This window comes from Taudactylus pleione, unplaced genomic scaffold (genome assembly GCF_031769625.1).
Source record: "Taudactylus pleione unplaced genomic scaffold, aTauple2 ptg000105l, whole genome shotgun sequence".
Classification (NCBI taxonomy): domain Eukaryota; kingdom Metazoa; phylum Chordata; class Amphibia; order Anura; family Myobatrachidae; genus Taudactylus; species Taudactylus pleione.
Window position 1 is genome coordinate 6,674,456 of NW_028284507.1, and position 23,577 is coordinate 6,698,032.

Consider the following 23,577-nt stretch of genomic DNA (forward strand, 5'->3'; position numbering starts at 1 on the left):
CTTCAGGAAGCGTGGGGTGAAATGTCTTCAGATTACTTCAAATTAACAGCTACAATGCCTCAGGTCTGCAATGCTGTAATTGCTGCAAAAGGAGCATTCTTTGACGAAAACAGTTTGAAGGACAAAATTATTATTTCAAATAAAAATCATTATTTCTACCCTTGCCAATGTCTTGACTATATGTTCTATTCATTTTGCATCTCATTTGATAAATAAAAGTCAGTTTTCATGTAAAACACGAAATTGTCTGGATGACCCCAAACTTTTGAACGGTAGTGTGTATATATATATAATAAATATATATATATATATATATATATATATATATATACACACAAAAACACAAAACCAGTACTGCCAAGCAGTTGGAAAAAAAAGGCATTTGTCATACCATGGCAAAATATTTTTGAGCAGTTATTTATTAATCTATATTTATACAGTATAGTGCTTACATATTCTGCAGTGATTTAGAGTACATGTTATGTCATATCCATAATTCCCTGCCCCAATGATCTTATAGTCTATGAGGTTTGGGGAACATCTGATACACAACTAAGGGTATTATAATTCTTAATATTATTATTATTTATTTATAGTAATGGTAGCAGATGGGCATGAAAGCATATTGTTATTATAAGGCAGTAGCTTTATCCTTAATGAATGTCTGTCTGTGCTGCTACTGATGGGTGATATGGATGACATGATTAAACCCAATACAAGAACCAGGCCTTTTAGAAACCTTAAAGTACTGATAACTGTCCTCTGCATTTATAATACCTGAGTCTAAATACTCTTCTGGTTGTGGGATACAGAGCTAGGATTTTAATATCCCCTGAGCAGCAGCAACTGCAGTCACCAAGGAAGCACCAGCCTTCAAAAACATTTACTGATGTTATATAAATGTGGCAGGTAGAGCCCAGAGCTAATCTAAGCTACAGCCATCTCTAGCTGCCACCTGCAGGCATTGTGATGTCATAATACAGGTCACAGCCCTATATAAAGGATGCCCAGCTACTGGCAGCCATTTTGTGGTGACATTTTGTCCTACATTGTCCTACACTGACTCTCTCTGAGTAGTTCCTGCTTTATTTATCCAACTTTGGATAACAACTACCAATAAGGACTTTGGACTACATCTTTTAATATGGTCCTGAACAACAACATCTGAATAACATATTTAGGTAAGGACTATATAACCACTTTTGGCCTTTCACCCTTACTCCTTCATTCAGTCACCTCTCTCTGTTTTATCTGCAGTTTTTAATTTAGAAACAATGGATGAAGCAAATTATTAATTTAATGTGATGCTGCATGACTTAAGATGGGCACACACTTGTCCAATCCTCCAAGGATCCAACTCCAGAACAGACTATTTGCACAATTCGACTGGAAACCTGGAGTTTAGTAACGCTGTATGCATGATTATTTAAGTAAAAGACAGCTCTTCCGATAAGAGCTGTTTTTGTAGTGTTTTATTTGATTCAATGTTATCAGCAGAGAGCAGAGCAGTTCAATTTCATCGATGATAACCTAGGTGTTATAATTATTTCTCCTGATTCAACCATGTGTTATACATTTTTTTTCCAATTCATACCTGTCAGTGGCAGGCGGTCTCCCAGAGGTTTTAAGAGAGAGTACTGTGAGGAGAGTAGAGGTGGAGGGAGGCCAAATGATTCTAAACCCATGGCCTGATTTAGGGTTCTGGAATACAAGACAATTACACTTGCAGATCCTACGCTCATCACAAATGTCTGAGGGGTTTCCATGCCATGGCTATTAATGTACACACTGCTAGGATGCTTTACATTCTAGTCACTACTATACAATACTTACAGCATTCTGGGGAACTCCATGCAATACAGAGATCATCCTAGTGACCACCATACAATACATAGAGCATCCTAGTGGCCTCCATACAATATGTAGATAATCCTATTGACCACCATAAAATATAGAGAGTATAATAGAGACCACCATATACTCCAAAGAGCATCCTGTTGACCCCATAGAACAGAGAGAGCATCCTAAAAACTTCCATAAAATACAGAGAGCATCCTAGGGACCAATATATAATACAGAAAGCATTCTAGGGGCAGTCATAGAATACAAGCATTACACAGACACATGGACCCGATAGCACCACACAGACCACCATACAATACAATGAGCACTATACACACCACCATACAATACATAGAGCATCCTAGTTAACTCCATACCTAAGTAGATATTCCTATTGACCACCATAAAATATTGAGAGTATAATAGTGACCACCAAATTATACAAAGAGCATCCTGTTGACCCCATATAACATATGGTGCACAAAATCAGACTGCACTCAGGGATCCTCAGCAATACTGAAAGAACACTGACACAGATAGTTGGATCGACGTTTTAGAGAGTGACATATTTTAACTGGGGTTTCCTGAGTGCCATCTGATTTTGCAGATTACATTTGTTTTATAGGAAAGACACCTGGTCATGCTGTATTATTTGAACCAGGGGAGTGCCGGGCAGTTTGGATATATTATTTATAATAGCTATACTTTCTCAGACAAACATACACACTCGTTTACTTCCTGTATGTACACGCGCACGTGTACGCCACCATCATGTGTTAAAGACGCCCCTACCGAATGAAGATAATGGAGAGAGGAAGGGGAAGGACGCATACATAATATTGCTTCACTTTTATATTTTGACTGCATACTTGAGTGTCATAGAGTTATCTAGAGTGGGGTGTGGGGAAGATGTGCTTATCAAAGTGAGTTGCACACAAACACAGAAACACACAGCAGGGCCGGCACCATCACCGTCCTGTGCTGCACTGCCGCGCCCCTTCCCTCCCCCTGAGCGTTTACTCAGTAACACCACAGTGAGTGTGGGGGCCGGCATTTTCCGCCAGAGCTGGCCGGGTGTTGGCGAGTTCAGGCAGGGGGCAGGGGGTTGCATTCTTTAGGAGCTCCCGTAGCTATTCAATTCAGTGCACTGTTTGGTCCGACAGTTGCCAGTTAAGTTGGAGAATGCCAGTTCTCGCGACTTAACCTGGGTGTTTTGTCGCGAGAGCCAGCATTCTCCGACTAAAGTGCCGGCCATGAGGCTGTTAGTGCTGCGCTAAGCTAGAAATCAGCACTTTAGTCAGATTTCTCCTCGAACCCTCAAGAGGGTGTGACAAGAAATCCTTTAGTTGGACCAAACAGCATGCTGAATTGAATTTCTCCCATTTAATGCCTTTGAGTGGCAGCTGGTCTCCAAAAGCTTGGAAGAGTCATGGGTGTATCTATAATGGGTGCAGGGTGTGCAATGCAAATGGCCCCCAGGGGGGGCCCGCACCGCACTCCCTGCACACATATTACCTAATACTTATCTCTCCGAGGTCCCGTGTCAGGGGTCTCAACCCTGCACAAAACGCCGTAAAATGGCCGCAGTGGACATTTTTTGGGGTGTTTTGCACATGCACAGTGAGGGAATCGCCAGGAAAATGGTGGCTGCGCCATTTACCCAGTCGAACGCGCATGCGCAGTAGGCTCTGGGCACATTCTAGTGCCCAGAGTCTACTGATGCTGCGGTCAGCGGACAGACGCATCACTCTGGTGCCAGCTGCCGGGGAGAGAGGAAGGGGCCCCAGACGGGAAATGAACATGGACTCCCTCCTCTTTTAATACGCCCTTGGGAAGAGTGTGTATGGTGAAACAATCCTTTTAGTAGATTGTTTCCGCAGACGTAAATGTGAGATCTACGGCAAAATTGGACATATGTGCAGGCATATTATGGGTGTTGACTATGTGACCAGGTCTCTGGTAGGATTGTGTCATCAGTCTGTTCTGGAGTTGGATCCCCGGAGGGTTACACAAGCGTGTACCCAATTTAAGTCATACAGCGTCACATTTGCTTTAGCCATTGTTTCTAAATTGAAAACTCTAGGTAAAACAGAGGGAGATGACTGAATGAAGGTGTAAGGGTGAAAGTGGTTATATAGTCATTACCTGAAGATGTTATTCAGATTTGTGTTTTGAAGATTTTGTTGTGCAGGACCTTATTGGCAGATGTAATCCAAAGTCCTTATTGGTAGTCATAATCCAAAATTGCTTAAATAAAGCAGGAACTGCTCAAAGAGTATCAATGTAGGAAAAAATGACAACACAAAGCGGCTGTCTATAGCTGGGCATCCCATAGGGCTGTGACCTGCATTGTGACATCACAATGCATGCACACAGCAGCTAGAGATGGCTGTAGGTTAGATAAGCTCTGGGACCTACTTGCCAAATTTATATAACAGAGGGACGTGCAGAGCCTCCCCTGTCATACTCCTGAGATTTGATATAAAAATTATTAGAATAATACAAAGAAGATATTTATAACTTATAAACAACTTCTTTGTTTATTGTAATAATTTTTATAGTTAACATTCACCAGCTTTTTGGAGCTCCCTGGGACTGCAGGAAGATGAAAGATGAGGCAGTGACTCAGCCTTGCTTCTGTATAGTCAGACACTGCTAGCAGCGCTGGATGTGTGGCCACGCCATGGGCAGTAAGCTGCACAGAAAGAGAGCAAATAGAGGCATGCCTCTGAGATATAGGGGGACGTGCCTTGAGCACTGATGTACACCTTGGATGTGTTATGTGACCAGGAAGTGCACTGCAGTGTTTAGAGATCTGTGTTGTCAGCAGCAGCAAGAGAAGACACAGTGATGCAGGTAGGAGAATGAATGGATACTGAAGCTTAGTGTAGTGACGGTTGAGTTACAGTGAGTAGGCGGTGAGACAGACTCCCAGCACTCAGACCCATCTCCATGTGTGCCTCCCCAGCCATTGACCTCACTACACGTCACTGATATAACATCAGTAAAGATGTAATCCAAAGTCCTTACTGGTAGTTGTTGTCCAAAGTCGCTTAAATAAAGCAAGAACTACTATGTGAGTATCAATGTGTGATACCCCCAAACCAGCAGTGTTTTCCCCAGCATGGAATGGGTTAATGGCTGGGAGTTAGGACCCTACTGATCTCCTGGAGATGGTTCTGCCAGCCTTAGGAGGGAAACTAGAGAGAGGCTGTTGGGGGCGGAGCTAGAGAAGCCCAAAGAGTCCTGCACAAGACTAGGAGAGGAGCAGGCATTGTGAGCAGAGGCTGAGTTTCCAGACACACATGGTGTCTGAGGAGAGCCAGAGCAGTGAATGGAGGTGCACTGCCTGTGAGGATTCCCCCACTAGAGACAGATTGGCCCATGCTGAGAGCTGACATGAGGACAGAGCCATTTGCAGAGTCTGACAATTGCATACCTCCCAACTTTTCATGTTGGGGACATGGTCTATCGACAAGGGGCGTGGTCTAGCAGGAAATACTGTGCCCGTGAGCCTTGCACCCGTTTTCATCATGCTGGTGGCTTGGACAGGCCCCCAGCCTCTAACAGAGCCAGCAATGTGTATATGGATGAAGTACGCATGAGCGCGTCATCCAGTCACTGCTGCTCAACAATGCAGAGCAGCAGTGTGAGCAGGGGCGCCGAGAGGGGAGGGAAAGAGTACTAATTACCCGGGCTTCCTGGAAGGGAACAGGTCCGGCGCTGCCCCCCACTCCCTCTTACATCACAGCAGCCCAGCACAAGCGGCTGTGTGCTGGGCTGCACCGGGAGACTGCTCACGGCTGCTAAGTGATTAGGCCACACCCCCTTTACCCGGGCCCGACATGGCTCTTGGCGCCCTGGGTGTGAGTGTCCTCCCCAACTACTCCCCCACCCAGCGGGACAGTGCCTGTAAACGTGACTGTCCTGCTGAAAACGGGACAGTAGGGAGGTATGCAAATGTAACTGTCAGCACCAGAGAGCCGGCTATTGCTGCAGAGGGACACAGTGAGTAACCATTGCCAGAACCAGTGGCATATCTATAATGGGTGCAGTGTGTGCGGGGCCGCCGAGTCCAGGGGGGTCCCGCACCGCACACCCTGCACCCATATTTTTTTTTAAACTTACCTGTCCGAGGTCCTACGTCGGGTGTCACTGCTGCTCAGAACACCGGAAAAATGGCGGCCGCGGCCATTTTCCGGTGTTCTGCACATGCGCAATAGACTCTGGGTACTAGAGTGTGCCTGGAGTCTACTGCGCATGCACAGATTGCCGGAAAATGGACGCCATGGCCATTTTTCCGTGTTCTGCGCATGCGTAGTAGACTCCTTGCACACTCTTGTGCCCGGAGTCTACTAATGCTCCGGGAGAGAGGAGGGGGCCCAGCACGAGGGAGGAGTGCACACGGGCCCCCTCATCTCTTAAAACGCTCCTGACCAGAACAGACCTTGAAAAAGACTCCAAAAGGAGTTGAAACATGTTGGTGATAGGAACACAGCACCAGAGGATTCTCTTACATCTTGGCGAGGAATACACATCCAGGAGCTGCCATTCCAGGTTTTTTCCCGGTAGACTTTGGGACTCATTGGCTTATATGCGAATAGGTGTGCATTATACACCGCCATCTCTGGTATGCTGCTCTCATGTTGGTGGAGGATTATATGTTTTTTTTCATGTGATTAAAATCGTATTACGCTATATTGCGATTTTTTTCTTTTATTTGCTTGTCATCTACGAGCATCTTACCTGTTGGAACTGTTTCTTTTTGAAAAACGAAGAAGGAAGCTTCCTTTTCATTTCCAGTGAACTTGTGAATACATTTGGGACTACCTTTCGTCCTATCTGGTACCGATATTTTAGAAGGTTGCGCCATTGTCCACAATATTCTTGTATATTATTGTTTATGAGGTGTTGTATGACCACCTCAGTGGATTGAAGTGCAGCATCCTCCTATTGAAGCTCAGGTTCTCATTTATATTTTTTACAAAGTTACAGCAATCATATCCAGCATACCCTGTGCCATCAGAGACAAAGCTGTACAGACAGAGTAATCATATAGAGGAATAAGCTCAAGAGCTGATTCATTTATTTTCTGCAACAAGGACAGTCGCAGTGTACACAAGTGCAGGACAGGATTACATCGGTGTGCCAGTGTACCTGCTGTATCAGTGAGAGATATCTAGGTAGAGCAGCAAGCTATATTGTACCCCAGTGCAGTGAGGGAGACAGCATCATACTGCTAACACCAGTGTACCATAGTGCATGTTCTGATTGGCCACAGTTACAGGGATAGCACAGCCACTCCTGCATCTCAGTATACAGCGATCCCCTGCACCTCCTTTTTGTGCACAGACAAGAGCCTGTACAGGGAAGATTAAGGGAATAACTCAAGGACACACAGAGAGGGACATTGTGCTCCTTTTGGTTATTTGCAGTAAGACCTTACACCAGAACAGTTGGTTATAATTATATTCAGAATTTATAATGTTATGCACTGATCATTGTTGATGTTGTGGTGCACTAATTGTGATTGTTAGCCAACCTTAACATAGCTATTGTCAGTTTATATTGATTGCAGACAAAGGAGTATTCAAAGTTCACTTAAGCCATTGTATTTGTACTATCAATATTCTTAGTATTAGAGTGTGCACCTGCATTTTCTTTTTTCTGCATGGTACTACAAGTCTCAAAATGATAGCACCTCTTATTATGTTTAAAAGGGTTGGGTATAGGATCCTTTTGGTTGGGATGCCGGCGGTCAGAATACTAAAGCATACAGGTAAGTACCCTAACTCTATGAATACCCTTAAATTCCTAGAGAGAAATAATCGCTGTCCAGACAATAATTGTGGTTCCAACGCACAAAAAGTTCTTATTGCAATAAAAGAAAGTTACATGCTTTCATCTAGCACAATTAGCGCAAAGACACTTAAATACAGAATATACGATACAGCCCAATACATACGCGTGCGCACTGGTCCCAGCATACAGTCATCAGTCCAGAAGCCTGTGGTCATCCAAGAAGAATGGCTGTATGCTATAACCAGTATGCAAGCTATATACCCTCACAGAACAAAGAAACTTGTTAACGGGTTTCCATTGGGCCTTGCTCGTGGACATTCTGGTACGATGCAGGTCCTTGGACAGTTCATATAGCATCACTAGGGGCATGTCCCAGTTCCTCAGATGTTGCTTTGTGTGGTTTTCCCGCTGAAGAACTGGTTTAAACTAGTAAAAAACACTTTATACAGCTTCACATTCTAACCGCTATTTTCATATAGTTCATATCTTGCGAACGCATGATGCGATTTCCTTGCAGGTCGAACCGGAAATCTGCAAATAAACAGTGATTTAGAATGGTACCAAACATGAGATGTCTACTAGCATATGTACTTTAAATATCGTATACATTACATTTCACAACATAAGTATTCGCTAATAAAACCTCTAATATTAAGCTTTTAATGTGGAGGAACCTTTTTATAAGTTTTGGTATGTGTAAGTGTGAGAATATTGCGTATAGTCGCTAATATGCGTGGTGCGTTTATGCGTAGAGAGCTTTGATAAACAGCGCAACTGTGCGCTGTGCGTCTTGTATATTTTATGTTTTATTTAATATGCGTATGGGGTATGGTAGGACTTCTAACAATATTCGGGAGCAAAGCAGTCGCATGACGCTAATAATCACATATAGCATCGCACACAATGGTTTCATGCTGACGACGCATGATGGCATCGTCAGGGGCAACACAAGTTGGCATCACCCGATATTAACTTAAGATCTGGTCTCAGCCAATCATCCGGCTTCGACAGTACCCTAACCATTAATCCTAACCCTGGTGGTCCTTTCCCGTAGCCTAACCCTACCCCCACCTCCCTGCAGCCGAAACCTAGGGTGTGCAGTCCAAATTCCCCCCCCCCCTTCCTACATTTAAAAGATCCACAGGCGGAACCAATTACTTCACTTGTGATGTTTTGAGGGGACCTGGAAAACATGCACTGTTATGGTTATCTGAGGACTTAAGTTGGGAAACATTTGTCTAGTGGGGCTTTAAAACATAGGAGAACCCAAATATAATTGTATTACAATTGACAATGATAGATACAAAAGTATTAAAGATTTGATTATTTTTTTTTTTTTATTAAATCTATTATAGAATGTAACATTTTGTCTGGAAAGTTAAAATTTCCTCCCACAAACCATTACCTTTTTAGAAAAGTACTCCTAATGTATGTCTGTTGCTGATGAAACTTGCATTGATGAACCTTTTGCTGGGCGTAGCAGAAACATACTGTAGATAACCATCATTTAGCTATATACTTTCTTGTGCACTTACAATAGAATATGCATTTGGACGTCTGGACGATAAATGCTGTGTTCTACATACCACAAGAAATGTGGGTCATGTGGTTGATGTTAAAGCTTGTTGCATTCTACACAATCTATTAGAGACAACAATGGATTATATATTTGAGAATACCTCGACCCAGCCCTGGTCTGAAATCAATTTTCCTGTTATCTCGGGTACCAGTTTGTTGTCTCTTAGGAGATTTTTGCCAATTATTCCACTCCCTTGGCAGCTTACCATATTCTAAATCATTACTGGTAACATATGCTGTCTACAAGTTATATATTTCATTCCCATTTTTAAATTTTTATGTTCAGCTAATTAATTCTAATTAAGTTTTTTTTAATAATAACATTCACAGTTTCTCAAGGACCCTGCTTATACTATACTTTATGTTACACTTTTCATTTATTTGTATATGAAATATTTCACAACTGTTTATTTCTGGCGAAATTCAAACATAAACTAAGCACTAAATTGTACTTCACTTGATAATTGTATTTTAGAAGAACTAGGTTCAAAGACGGATACGTAGATGTAGGAACATATGGTCATCATCTACAGCTTGGATGGGGTTGACAATTTGTCACCTATTTTTAGCCCAAGATCTCTCAGATCCTGTTGAAATGAACTTTTCATCTTGCTCTGTCTCTGACTTTGACATTCTTTGGGCAGGATTTGAGGAACATGGTCCTTCTTACACATTCTGTTACTCCTGCTTATTGTATGAACTGCAGGTGAAGTTAATAATACACTGTAGCAAATTAAAAAAACAAAATATATGTATGAAGTTTTTATTTATAATTTCAAAAGATACATAGTCGTGCCCTTATATTAAGGCTGCATCTAAAAAAACGGATTTCTCCATAGAAAATTCCGAAGGAGGGGGGCAGGGTGTTTAAGGGGCTACACCTCAAAAGCTATTAGAGGTACGGAGGTGAAATTTGGAATGGACTGGTAGAACTGTCGCTCAGTGCTGCATGCTAAATTTCAGGGCAAAAACATAAAAAATGAGGATTTGGGAGTAATCTAAAGCTCCAACTGTCATTTTTTTTCTGACACTATCAATTAGGACCACTTTTCTGCTGTTCTCTATGGGGGATTTTTGGGAAGGCATAACTCAGGGTAGGGGGCGAATTTAGACTTGGAGGTTGTTTTAATAGGTAGCTGTTGTTCCAGGGTAGGGCCTTTTGGGGTTCAGGTAAATTAGAAACTTACAGTTTTTAAACTATTACCTCAAGAATCTGCCATTATACAGATAGGACTTTTCAACTTGTTGCACGGCCTCAGTTGGAGCCCCCAGCAGGTGTACTCACTGTGGCTTCACTTGGGCATACATAGATGGCTGCCTTTTGTGGGAGTTAGCGGAAATGGCAGCGGGTGGTAGCAGTGGCAGTGGAGCAGCCATCAGTGGAAGAGGCAGTGCGGTTGTCGGCGGCGTGAGTGGCGGCGGTGGCATTGCAGGTGTCGTCGGGGGAACCTGCAGCTGTGGTGGCATTGGCGGTGGGCCTCCAGCCATTCTGCCAAGTTTGGCAGTGGATCCCATTTAAAAAATGGCGCCTAAGCACCATTTTTGAAATTCAAAGGTGGCCACCGTGAAGCAGTCACGGCTCATGGTGGCCATCTTTAAATTTCAATAATGGCGCCAGACGAAGACACCAATGCCCTGGTGGGTTGGTGCCCACCAGGTGAAGTCGCCAAAGCCCTGGTAGGTTGGCGCCCACCACGCGCAGTCACCAAAGCCCTGGTGGGTTGGCGCCCACCAGGCGAAGACGCCATAAGTCTTAGTGGGCAGCGGCCATGCAGTAAATCTGACACAGGCCCACCAGGTAAAGACGCCATAAGTCCTAGTGGGTGGCGGCAATGCAACAGAACTGAAACAGGCTGCCCCCACTAGGCAAAGACGCTGAAGCCCTGGTGGGTTGGCGCCCGCCAAGCGAAGATGCCGAAGCCCTGGCGGGTTGGCGCCTACCAGAAGTCCTAGTGGATGGTGGCCACGAAAAAGAGCTGACAAGGCTGCCGCCCACTAGGTGAAAACGCCAAAGCCCTGGCAGGTTGGCGCCCACCAGGCGAAGACGCCGAAGCCCTGGTGGGTTGGTGCCCGTGAGGCGAAGACGCCGGAAGTCATAGTGGGTGGCGGCCATGCAATAGATCTGACACAGGCCCACCAGGCGAACATGTCATAAGTCCTAGTGGGTGGCAGCCATGCAAAAGAGCTAACACAGGCTACCGCCCACTAGGTGAAGACGCCAAAGCCCTTGCGGGTTGGCACCGGTCAGACGAAGATGCTGAAGCCCTGTCAGGTTGGCGCCCACCGGGTGAAGATGCCAGAAGTCCTAGTGGGTGGCGGCCATGCAAAAGAGCTGACACAGGCTGCCACCCACTACGCAAAGATGCTGAAGGCCTGGCAAGTAGGCACCCACTAGGTAAAGATGCCAGAAGTCCTAGTGGGCGGTGGCCATGAAAAAGAGCTGAAACAGGCTGCCACACACTAGGTGAAGACGCCGAAGCCCTGGTGAGTTGGCGCCCGCCAGGCAAAGATGCTGAAGCCCTGCTGGGTTGGTGCCCGAAAAGCAAAGACGCCAGAATTCCTAGTGGGTAGCGGCCATGCAAAAGAGCTGACACAGGGTGCCACCCACTAGCTGTAGATGCTGAAGCCCTGGTGGGTTGGCACCACCAGGCGAAGATGCCGAAGCCCTGGTGGGTTAGTGCCCACTAGCTCCCCAGGGATCCCCGGCCTAGGCTGCCTAGCGGTCAGGGGTAATTCTTCTGCTGGGGGGTCCGGTGACCGGTGAAAGGGCTCCCCTGGCTGTGGCATCACCTCCCCACTAGAAAGGGTCCAGTGCTGGTTTTGGTAAATACAGGAGGACTCTATGCATTTTTCCGCTGTATTTCCAAAACCAGAACCGGATCAAAGCCCAGTGCTGGTCAGCTAATGAGCGGTTCTCACCATTGGCTTCAATGGTGAGAACGGAGCATGCCCATTTAAAAAATGGCACCTCAGTGCCATTTTTGAAATTTAAAGATGGCCGCTTCGAGCCAATCATCGCTCCGCCCCCTCAGCGGCCTTACATAAGTCCAGTGTGAGGCGCCGTCCAGTCAGTCTGTCAGCCAGGTAGCAGCAGACAAGAGCTGCTAAAGCAAGAAGATGCCGCGGAAGCCCTAGATTGGCAGTGGCCAGGAAAAAGAGCTTAAAGGCCACTGCCCTCCAGGTGAAGATGCCGTGGAAGTCCTGGGGAAGTGGCAGCCATGTAAAAGAGCTTAAAGGCTGCCACCCCCAGATGAAGGTGCTGACGCCTTAATGGACATGTTCCTTGCGTAATACAGATATGGTATGCCATGACATCATGTGGTTAACTGTAGATTCAGCACTCTTACAGAGTGAGATTGCTGTCACTCACAAAATGGTGGAGCTGCTAATTCACAGAATTGTGTGCTCATTGGAATACACACATGCAGTCTATGCAACTGAGCAGAACATACAGCTCCACAGATATGATAAGAGTATGGTGGATGGGGGATTGAGGAAGAAGACGGAGCGGTGTGGATGGGGCAGATAAAAAGGTGTGGAAAGGGGAAGATTAACCAGTACAGAAGGGGGCAAGACAAAGTGATGTAGACGGGTAGAAAACAGTAGTGCACATGGGGGGGAGACAGAGTGGCATGGTTTGGGGGAACAGAGCAACATGAATGGGGGGTACCTAGTGGCATGGATGCAGGAAGAAAGAGAAGCACAGATGAGTAAAGCCAGATTGGTGTGGATGAGGACTACAGACTAGCACAATGGGAGAACACACAACAGTAGGGATTGGGGAAGACAGATTGGTGCGGATAGGTGGGAAGACAGAGTGGTACGGGTAGTAGGGGAAAGACAGAGTGGCATGGTTTGGGGGGACAGAGTAGTGCAGATAGAGAAAAAAAAGTGGCAGAGATAAGGGAAAGGCAAAGTGACGTGACTGTTGGTAAGGCAGTGGTGCAGATGAAAGGAAACACAGTGGCACGGATACAGGAAGACAGGGCGGTGCACATGGGGAAAAACATTGGTGTTGATGATTGCATAAAGACTAGCACAGTTCCGAGAACACACAGCTGTAGGGTTGGGGAAGTTATAGCAGCATGGAGGTGAAGATAGTGTACATGCATAGACAGAGTATGATAGTTTTAGCAATTAGGAAGCTCAATGTGTATAATGAATGAGATGGATTTATTGAGTCAGAAGGATGTTGGAACCCAGTGGGATTGTTGTGGTGACCGAATGGGAAGATTGTGGGCACTGAGTGGGATGTGTGTGCCACATAACTGCTCAGACCTCAGTTGCATAGACTGCATGTGTGTATTCCAATGAGCACACAAATCTTTGAATTAACAGCTACACCACTTTGTGTGTGACAGCAATCTCATTCTGTGAGAGTGCTGAATCTGCAGTTAACCACATGGTGTCATGGCATACCATAATTGTATTACACAAGAAACACGTCCATTAAGGCGTCAGCCCTAATGATCGTAACTTCATTGCTTTTTGAAGTTTGAGTGGAAGAAATTCCATTAGGTTTTGTGAAATTTCAGATCATGTCTAAGAAGCCTTAATAGGACATGTGAAACCGTAAGGTTTTTTGTCTATGGAATATATATATATATATATATATATATAGGAATACTTATAAATATATATATCTATATCTATATATATATAATTATAATTTTATACATATTATAAGGGCACAGAATCGAAAAAGACGGAAATCTCAATTAAGAATTCCAGAGGTGGGGCATAGTGTTTAAGGGGCTACACGTCAAAAGCTATTGGAGGTGCCGAGCTGAAATTTGGCACGGGCAGGTAGAACTGTCTCTTGGTGCTGCATGCCAAATTTCAGGGCACAATAATAAAAAGTGAGGATTTGGGAGTAATCTAAACTTCCAACTGTCAGTTTTTTCTGACACTCTCAGTTAGGACCACTTTTCTGCTGTTCTCTATGGGGGATTTTTGGGAAGGTATAACTCAGGGTAGGGGGCAAATTTAGACTTGGGGTTTGTTTTATTAGGCAGCTATTGTTCCAGGGTAGGACCTTTTGGGGTTCAGGTAATTGAGAAACTTACAGTTATTAAACTATTACTGCACACTTACGCCAATGTAGAGATAGGAAGATTCAATTCCTTGCGCAGCCTCCGTAGGAGCCTCCAGCAGGTGTACTCAGGGCTGCCACCAGAAATCATGGGGCCCAGGTCTGACAAAATAGGCAGGCCCCCCCATGTTTCTGCAGCTCTGTATCCGCAGTGTCTCTCCCACCAATACCCCTTCCTTCCCCTACAGCCCACAGACATTTACCTTCTCCTGTGTCTTCTGGCTGCTCCTCATTGCGCTGTGGCTGGTTCCTCTGTCAGTGGTGCGGCGCGCATTATGTAATGACGTCACGCATGCCTTGCCTCAATAAAAAATAAATAAAAAGTTTATTGTATTAGGCAGACATAATCCCCCACATTTCTCTCTCTCAGCGCTCCCCCATTTACCTCTTTCTCAGTGATCCCCCCACATTCCTCCCTGTCTCAGTGACACCCCTGTACATTCCCCCCTCTCTTTCTCAGTGATCCTCCCACATTCCCTTCTGTCTTTCAGTGCCACCCCCCCACACTCACACATGTCAGTAACACCCACCCTTCTGTCTGTCAGTGCCATCCCCCACACTCATACATGTCAGTAACACCCCTTTTCTGTCTGTCAGTGCCACTCCCAACACTCGCACATGTCAGTAACACCCCCCCTTTCTGTCTGTCAGCATAGGCAAATGCAGGGGGGGTTTCCGTCTGCCTGGAAACCCCCCTCCCCAGCCCACACCATGAGCACAATAGAAATAGTAATATAATATATTGTTACTACTGCTGCATGTTCTTCTCAGTATCACAAATGAAATAATTAGCACCACCTGTGGATCTTTTAACATGTATCGCCAGTAATAAATAACCTGTGCACCAACTAGAAGATCTGGAAAACATGCACTGTTAGAGAATCACTGCTATAAAGCACAATATGTACATATATCCATATGTCCAGGGCAGTACTAGGTTCTTCTGCTCCTCCAGGCTCCCGGACGTGCTCCAATAGTCTGGAATGGTGCCCACATCTGAAAAAAAACATTCTGCTCAGGCAGGATGGCAGTAGTGCCAAATCTAATGGCTTACTGTGATCGCTGGTCCTGTATATGCTGGAATTAATACACACAATACACTTTGTATGACGCTTATTAAAGCTGGATAAGTGGTAAATCTGCCCTTTTCATTGACAGGCCACACTCGCTATAAAATTAAGCATTTGGAAACCCCCCTCTGGAAATCCTGCATTTGTCACTGGTCAGTGCCACTCCCAACACTTGCACATGTCAGTAACACCCCGCTTTCTGTCTGTCAGTGCCACTCCCCACACTCGCACATGTCAGTAACACCCCCCTTTCTGTCTGTCAGTGCCACTCCCCACACTCGCACATGTCAGTAACACCCCCCTTCTGTCAGTGCCATCCCCCAAACTCACACATGTCAGTAACACCCCCCTTTCTGTCTGTCAGTGCCACTCCCCAAACTCACACATGTCAGTAACACCCCCCTTTCTGTCTGTCAGTGCCACTCCCCACACTCGCACATGTCAGTAACACACACCCTTCTGTCTGTCAATGCCATCCCCCCACACACCAGTAACATCCCCCCTTCTGTCTGTCAGTGGTGCCTCCTGCCCCTCACCCCATTTACCTCTGTAAAAGTGCGTTGCTGTGGGACCCTCACTGCCGCCTGTTGCCGCCTGGGGAGGAGTCCGCGCTGCCCGTAGATAGGAGTGTGCTGCTCTGCACATGCTGGGCTGATCCGGCTGCTCTGTGCTCTCTTCTCTTTCTCAGGTGGCTGGTCCGGGGGATGGGACAGCCACCTGCCAACAGGAAGCAATGCAGCTACACAGTCACTATCAGTGACGGCTGCCCAGCGCTGCAGTGCGGATCGATTCTACAGTTACAATAATCCTCTATGCGCTGGATACTGGCTGGACCATTATTATTATGCAGGGTTTCTTTTTTTTTTTTGCTACACAAGCACAGACTTTGACTGTTTGTTCACTTATACACAGTTGCAGGTATCACGGATCTATCAGATCCAAGCCTGCATCTGTCTGCTGCTTCCTCCCGCAGGTCTTGCCACCTGCACCACTGCCACCTGCACTGCCGCTAACGCCTGCTACCGTCCCCGGGTCCCAGCGGCAGCTAACGCCCGCTACAGTTGGAAGTTTAGATTACTCCCAAATCCTAATTTTTTATGTTTTTGCCCTGAAATTTGGCATGCAGCACCGAGCGACAGTTCTACCTGCCCGTGCCAAATATCAGCTCAGCACCTCTAAAAACTTTTGAGGTGTAGCCCCTTAAACACCATGCCCCCTCTCGGGAGTTTTTTATGGGAGAATTCAGTTTTTTTCAAGGGGACCCCTACGTCGTTTGTTCCCTGTATTTTGGCAACAAGTACTCTCTCTGATTAGCCTGGTGTGGTTGTGCTTAATACAGGGGATCCCTATGTCGTTTGTCCCCCAGCACTGAGGCTCCAAAGCCCGATGCTGGTTGTGCTGTGGGAGCACGTAATTTTATTTTTTTATATTACATATTCATTTTTTAACAGATGCATGGATGGATCTCACTGATACGTCCATGCATCTGTGTATTATTAATTTGATTTTCTTAGGTGCATGCCCAGCACCAGTGAGAGCCTCTGTCGCCCGCTGATGCTTCTGTCCACGGCACTGTTGCTGCCACTGCCCTACATACTTGCAGCCTGCCCCCGCAGCCGTCTCTCCCTCTGCAGCCCCAAAACACCTCCTGTGTGCTGTTCGCCCGTGCTAGTGTACCTATTTATTGTCCTTCTGCCCTGCAGGTGGCCCAATTTGCTTGTCAAAACCCTGATGGTTAATAAATTCTGAAAAAGCAATGAAATTCCATAGACAAAAAACCTTATGGTTTCACATGTCCCATTAAGGCTTCTTAGACATGATCTGAAATTTCACAAAACTTACTGAATTTGTGCCACTCAAACTACAAAAAGCAATGAAGTTCTGATCATTAAGGCTAACGCCTTAATGGACGTGTTCCTTGCGCAATAGAGATATAGTATGCCATCATACCCTGTGGTTAACTGCAGATTCAGCACTCTCACAGAGAGAGTGAGATTGCTGTCAATCCCAAAATGGTGGAGCTGCTAATTCACAGAATTGTGTGCTCATTTGAATACACACATGCAGTCTATGCAACTGAGGTCTGAGCAGAAGATAGAGCTGCACAGATGGCATAAGAGTGGAGAGGATGGGGGAAGAGACAGAGCAGTGTGGATGGGGACATATAGGTGTGGAAGGGGGGGGGGATATAAAGCAGAACTGATGGGAAGGAAAAGTGATGCAGATGGGGGGAAAACTGTGGTGCGGATGGGGGGGACAAAGTGATGCAGATGCGTGGAAAACAGTGGTGCGGATGCAGGGGAGACAGAATGGCAGGGTTTGGGAGAACCGAGCGACCAAGTGTATATACCAAGTGTCCTTTTCATTAGGAGCTATGCAGCTCCAAATTTGAGGAAAATGGATGTATGGACACTGTAGGTCCTCGGGGACTAAATGAAAAACTTTTGTGGAATGTCTTCCTTTAATAGCAAAACATCAAGCATTTTTCTGACTTAAACAAACCTATTATGAACTGCCTGAATTTTCTTTAGAAGTACAGCATCTTTTTTGATACTTTATAAATATGTATCTGTGATGATATTATATGTATCTTTTATGATATAACTTGACTGAATATGTATACATTTCTGTATCCGTTTTTCCTGTTTTTAACCTATGTTCACTTTCCTATACAGCACACATGTTTATTCCCCTCCCCCGGCTGCCCAGCAATGCATCGGTAGTTGCCAGGTAACAGCCTGACGTCACTACACCGGGCCGGCTCCTGTGATGCTGTTCCTTGCAACGCTCTCCAGCCGCCGGATGGACTGTGTGTGGCCATGCTCCTTACACACTTGTATTGCACTCATAAAGGAAAGACATATTTTTATTAATACTGCACATGTCATGATGAAAAGGTTCTAGTAACCATGAAATGTCGACCACGACATGATGTTATTGGATTAAACTCACCCCTTTTTTCACAGATGGAGGCATGTTACCTGTTTCTTTCCTCGAATTTGGGGCTGCATAGCTTCTAATGAAAAGGACCCTTGGTATATATATATATATATATATATATACACGAGCAGAGACACGGCGGCAATCACGGTTCTTTTCAAGAAATAAGGACAGAAGCCCAAATGCTTTTCAACGTTTCGGTATTTAAACCTTCGTCAGGAATAAAAAATATATGAAAAAATCCTACCTTAAATACAGAGACATACACCGCGTCTGTGCTGGGTGGATCCGGAACTGACGTCAACAAACACGCACGTCATAGCGGAAGTGACACCGGCCACCGGAATCCGTTACTATAGTGATGTAAAGAAAACACCGTCACCATGATAACAAATATACAAGAATATCCACAGGTTATATCAGTAATGATCAGTATACATACATGGGGCTAATACACAACTTCTGTGAAAACAGAAAATAAACAAATTTATCAAATATACGTTTACAGACGTGCCTGTTTGTTGACGTCAGCACGCCCCCTTTGATCAGACACAACGAGCGAAGGACTTTCCTTCGCTCGTCGCGTCTGGCGCATGCGCACGACGGAGCTCCCTCCGTCGTGCGCATGCTCAGTGCACACCATCGACCCACTTGCGAGCGGACAGCCGCTTGCGAGTGGGTCTGAATCAGGGCCTAAGTTTACTTAAAACTTTTTTCTGACCCTGGAATGACTACTCCTCAGGATCAGACAGATACCACAGGCTTTCCACAAATTGACTTACTTTTGGGGGATATATTATCGTTTTCAGATACGGATGCAGAAAATATCTTGTTTAAACAGGATTTAATATCTGCTGCGGGAGTCAAACCAATTGAGACTATCTATCAGCAATTATTTAAACTTAAAAGACGTGAAATAGATTTTTTATTTCACGGTATAACCCTGTCCGATTATTATAGGGATAAAAAAATCCCTCGGGGGTTTCGGATTCGCAACACCCCTACAATTGGGAGATTTAATCCTGACTTTTGTCGGAGATGGGCAGCAGTACTTAATAAAGCATCATTTGATCTTTTATTGCTGGTTGTAGAAGAATCGGGCAGAGAACTTAAAATAATAAAGGAGAAAATAGCGGCATTTGAAATAGTGCATTTACCAACATTAACAGCAGACCCTACAGGATTTCTAAACTAACTGGTCAAGTTGAAAAATATAAACAAGAATTAATTAAATTCAAACAAAATAAGAGGACCACAGTAAATCGGGACTACGAGGAGAGAAGAGTCTACTCGTGGGTCTCTAACCCTTTTTATAAAGGATCTCAGACCCGTAATTTCCCCAAAAGGAGAAATCAACGCTTTATGCTAGACACTGATACCTCAAGTGAAGGTCATTCAAACAGTGATTCGGAATGTGCTGGCACCTCAACAAATACTTCTGCACGAAGACCCCCTTTAGGGGTGATTACAAGGGCCAAAAAAGATCCCGGCAAAGAATTTATACGAGACGAGGACAACAGTGGCAGAGGCAAGCAGACGCAGAAAAAGAAGAAATAGTACATAACCTATCTTCACGTACCTTCACTGAGGTGGAACTGAATGTACTTAATAAGGGTCTTAATTTTGTTCCAACTACTAATCATCAGGGTCTGGAAAGTAAAATTGACCTATGCCGATTAAACAGACAATTAAGATTAAAGGAATATTTTGGCACTCAAGCAGAAATTTATAACAAAACTCCCGGTGATTGCCCCATAAAATCTAAATCGACATTTGACCCAATATCGTCAAATACATCAATTAAGAGCTTCACCAAAATCATCAACTCTTGTATCGATGCACAAAAAACATCTAGAAAGTCTACTCATTCCAACCTGACTTATCACGAAAAGCAAGCTTTGAAGAAATTAAGTTCATATAATGATGTTGTGTTCCGCACGGCTGATAAGGGGGGTGGGATTGTGGTTCAGGACATTGAACAATATCGGGCAGAAGCACTTAGGCAACTTAATGACCAGCTGATTTATAAAAAATTGGATCGTGATCCAACATCGATATTTTTAAAGGAACTGGACACTATACTGCTTAGGGCTGTGGAAGGTAACATCATCAGCTCAAGTACAGCTAAGGCTCTATTGTGTGAATCCCCACGTATGCCACTTTTCTACACACTTCCGAAATTGCATAAACACCTATCCAATCCACCAGGAAGGCCGATTATATCGGCAAGAGGGTCTCTATTTTATGATATCTCTAAATATCTGGATTTTTATTTACAAGATTCTGTACAAGCAGAAGGGACTTATTTAAAAGATACTTCTACGTTTCTACAAAAAAATTAAAAATTTACAAGAACTCCCATCCCCTTGTTGGATGTGTACGATTGACATTGTCAGTTTATACACTAATATTCCTCACAATCGTGGTTTGGATGCAGTGAGACGTCTTATCACCAACAATCCGAAGTATCAAGGACCTGATGTGACTTTTTTTCTTGAGTTATTAAATCTAACATTAACACATAATTATTTTCTGTTTGACCAGGACATTTACATTCAATTGCAAGGTTGTGCGATGGGCTCATGCGTTGCACCTACCTATGCTAATGCATTTATGTTTGATGTAGAAAGAGATTTATTTTTTAGTCAAACTCAGTTTTCAGAACATATACACTTTTTTACCAGGTATATAGATGATGTCTTTATGTTGTGGTCAGGGACAAAAGATCAATTTCTGGAAATGATGAAGATAGTGAATTTGCAAGATGTAAACATCAAATTCACTTTCTCCATCAGTGACACCTTAATTAACTTTCTGGATGTGTTGATTAAAGTGGAGAATGGTCAGTTTGTAACTTCAATTTATCACAAACCTACTGAGTGCAACAATTTGTTGCATTACCAGAGTCACCACCCTAGGCCATTAAAACAGGGGTTACCCTACTCCCAATACTTGACATTCATAGAATCTGCAGTAATTTGGAAGATGAATTATCCCAAATGAAAATGATGACAGATAAATTCCTGAAAAGAGGATATTCACGACAATTGCTTACCACAGCTCAAAACAAAGCTCTGTCAGCTTCTAGAGAGTGCAACACTCCTATTAAAAAACATCTTGACAATTCAGTTATTTGGGTGAATAAATTCTCTACGGCAAGTAAAACAATTATAAGTACAGCAAAAAAATTTTGGCCATTAATTAACACTGATTCGGAGTTACCTCTCCTTCACAATTCCAATTTAATCCCCTGTTATAAACATGGACAAAATTTGAGGGACCGTTTAGTTCGCACGGATATCTCAAAACATCAGAGGACTGTAGCAACACATTTTCTTTCAAAAAAACCTGGAAACTTCAAATGCTTAGGATGCATTACATGCAGTTTTTTGGAGGTGGGCGACACTTTTGTCCATCCTCATTCCGGACAAAAATATAAAATCAAACATGTTCTCTCTTGCAATAGCAAGTATGTAGTGTATTACATCCGATGCCCTTGTGGCCTACTTTATGTAGACAAAACAATACGACAATTTAAGGAACGGATGGCCCTCCACCGCTCTGCAATCAGGCAGGCGTTGGAGGGGAAAGAGAATGACCAACCTGTGGCCCGACATTTTCGGGACCACAAACATACGTTGGCCACCATCCGTTATAAAATGATTGATTGTATTCCTGATGATCCTAGAGGTGGAGATCGGGCTCAAGCCTTATTGAAGGCTGAGACCCGATGGATATATAGGCTAAATACCGTGCACCCATTTGGTCTAAACGAGCATCTCCCCCTTACGTGTTTTATGTAAACGTATATTTGATAAATTTGTTTATTTTCTGTTTTCACAGAAGTTGTGTATTGGCCCCATGTATGTATATACTGATCATTACTGATATAACCTGTGGATATTCTTGTATATTTGTTATCATGGTGACGGTGTTTTGTTTACATCACTATAGTAACGGATTCCGGTGGCCGGCGTCACTTCCGCTATGACGTGCGTGTTTGTTGACGTCAGTTCCGGATCCACCCAGCACAGACGCGGTGTATGTCTCTGTATTTAAGGTAGGATTTTTTCATATATTTTTTATTCCTGACGAAGGTTTAAATACCGAAACGTTGAAAAGCATTTGGGCTTCTGTCCTTATTTCTTGAAAAGAACCGTGAGTGCCGCCGTGTCTCTGCTCGTGTATACTTCTGCAATCTTGTCGGAGGGCACCCGGTGAGTTTAATGAACGCTAGAGCAGTGGAGTGCCAAACTATCACAGGCTATGTATATATATATATATATATATATATATATATATAGTAACACAGGGTATAGAAATGAGGACTCCAGAAAGGCAGGTACTTGGTAAAGCAGTGTATTTTTAATGGTAGCAGACACCGCACCTTAGCAAACGTGAGGTTAGGCCTGGACACACACAGGCACATAACAGAAAATAAGCAAGCAACATAAAAGTAAAAGTCTCAGCACTCCTTGTGCTAATGTCTGTGGACCCTCCAGGTCCTGGCACCCTAATGCTAACCACCACCTCCAGCCTATTGCCTGGCTAGCTTATCCAGCATCCGGAGCAAGGAACATCAGGTGTATGGGAGTTTTAAACCCTTCCTGTGCTGCTGACTTCCTGCTGGCTCTGGGCGACCTGGAAAACAAAGAGTTCAATATTCCCTTTTTGAGCTGTGCAGCCCAGAAAACCCGGAATTACAAACTTCTACTGAAACTGCAGAATGTGCTGGTCTGGTTTTCCTGAATGAGAAAACAGATAAGCATAACCAAACCGATAAATATAATTCTCTTAAACATGAAACCCTAACAGGGTTTTGAGTATCCCACCTATGACTTCTTCAGTGCCCCACAAACAAAATGGCAGCAGTTCACCATGCATAAAAGTACAATACCATGAGCATAAGGAACGGAGTAAGTACCCACTAGGGGCTGATTTGCATTCACCCCTAGACCTAGAGGGTAATTATCTGTACCTATTCAGGTGGAATCTTTTCTCAATTGGCTTATGAAGTGTCCTATATTCAGTACACAGTCTGTCTTTTATAGTGGCTAATATACACACACACACACACAATATGTAGGTATTCTAACAATTGTTTTATAGGGTCTATTCATTATGTTAATTATCGGGATCTGAGCGTATCCCGATAATTAACATGCTAACTTGCAGTGAGTACTGGAGCAATCCTTCATTGCTCCGGTGCGTAGACAGCTGATCCAAAAATCAGCTGTCTCCCCGAAGCAGCTT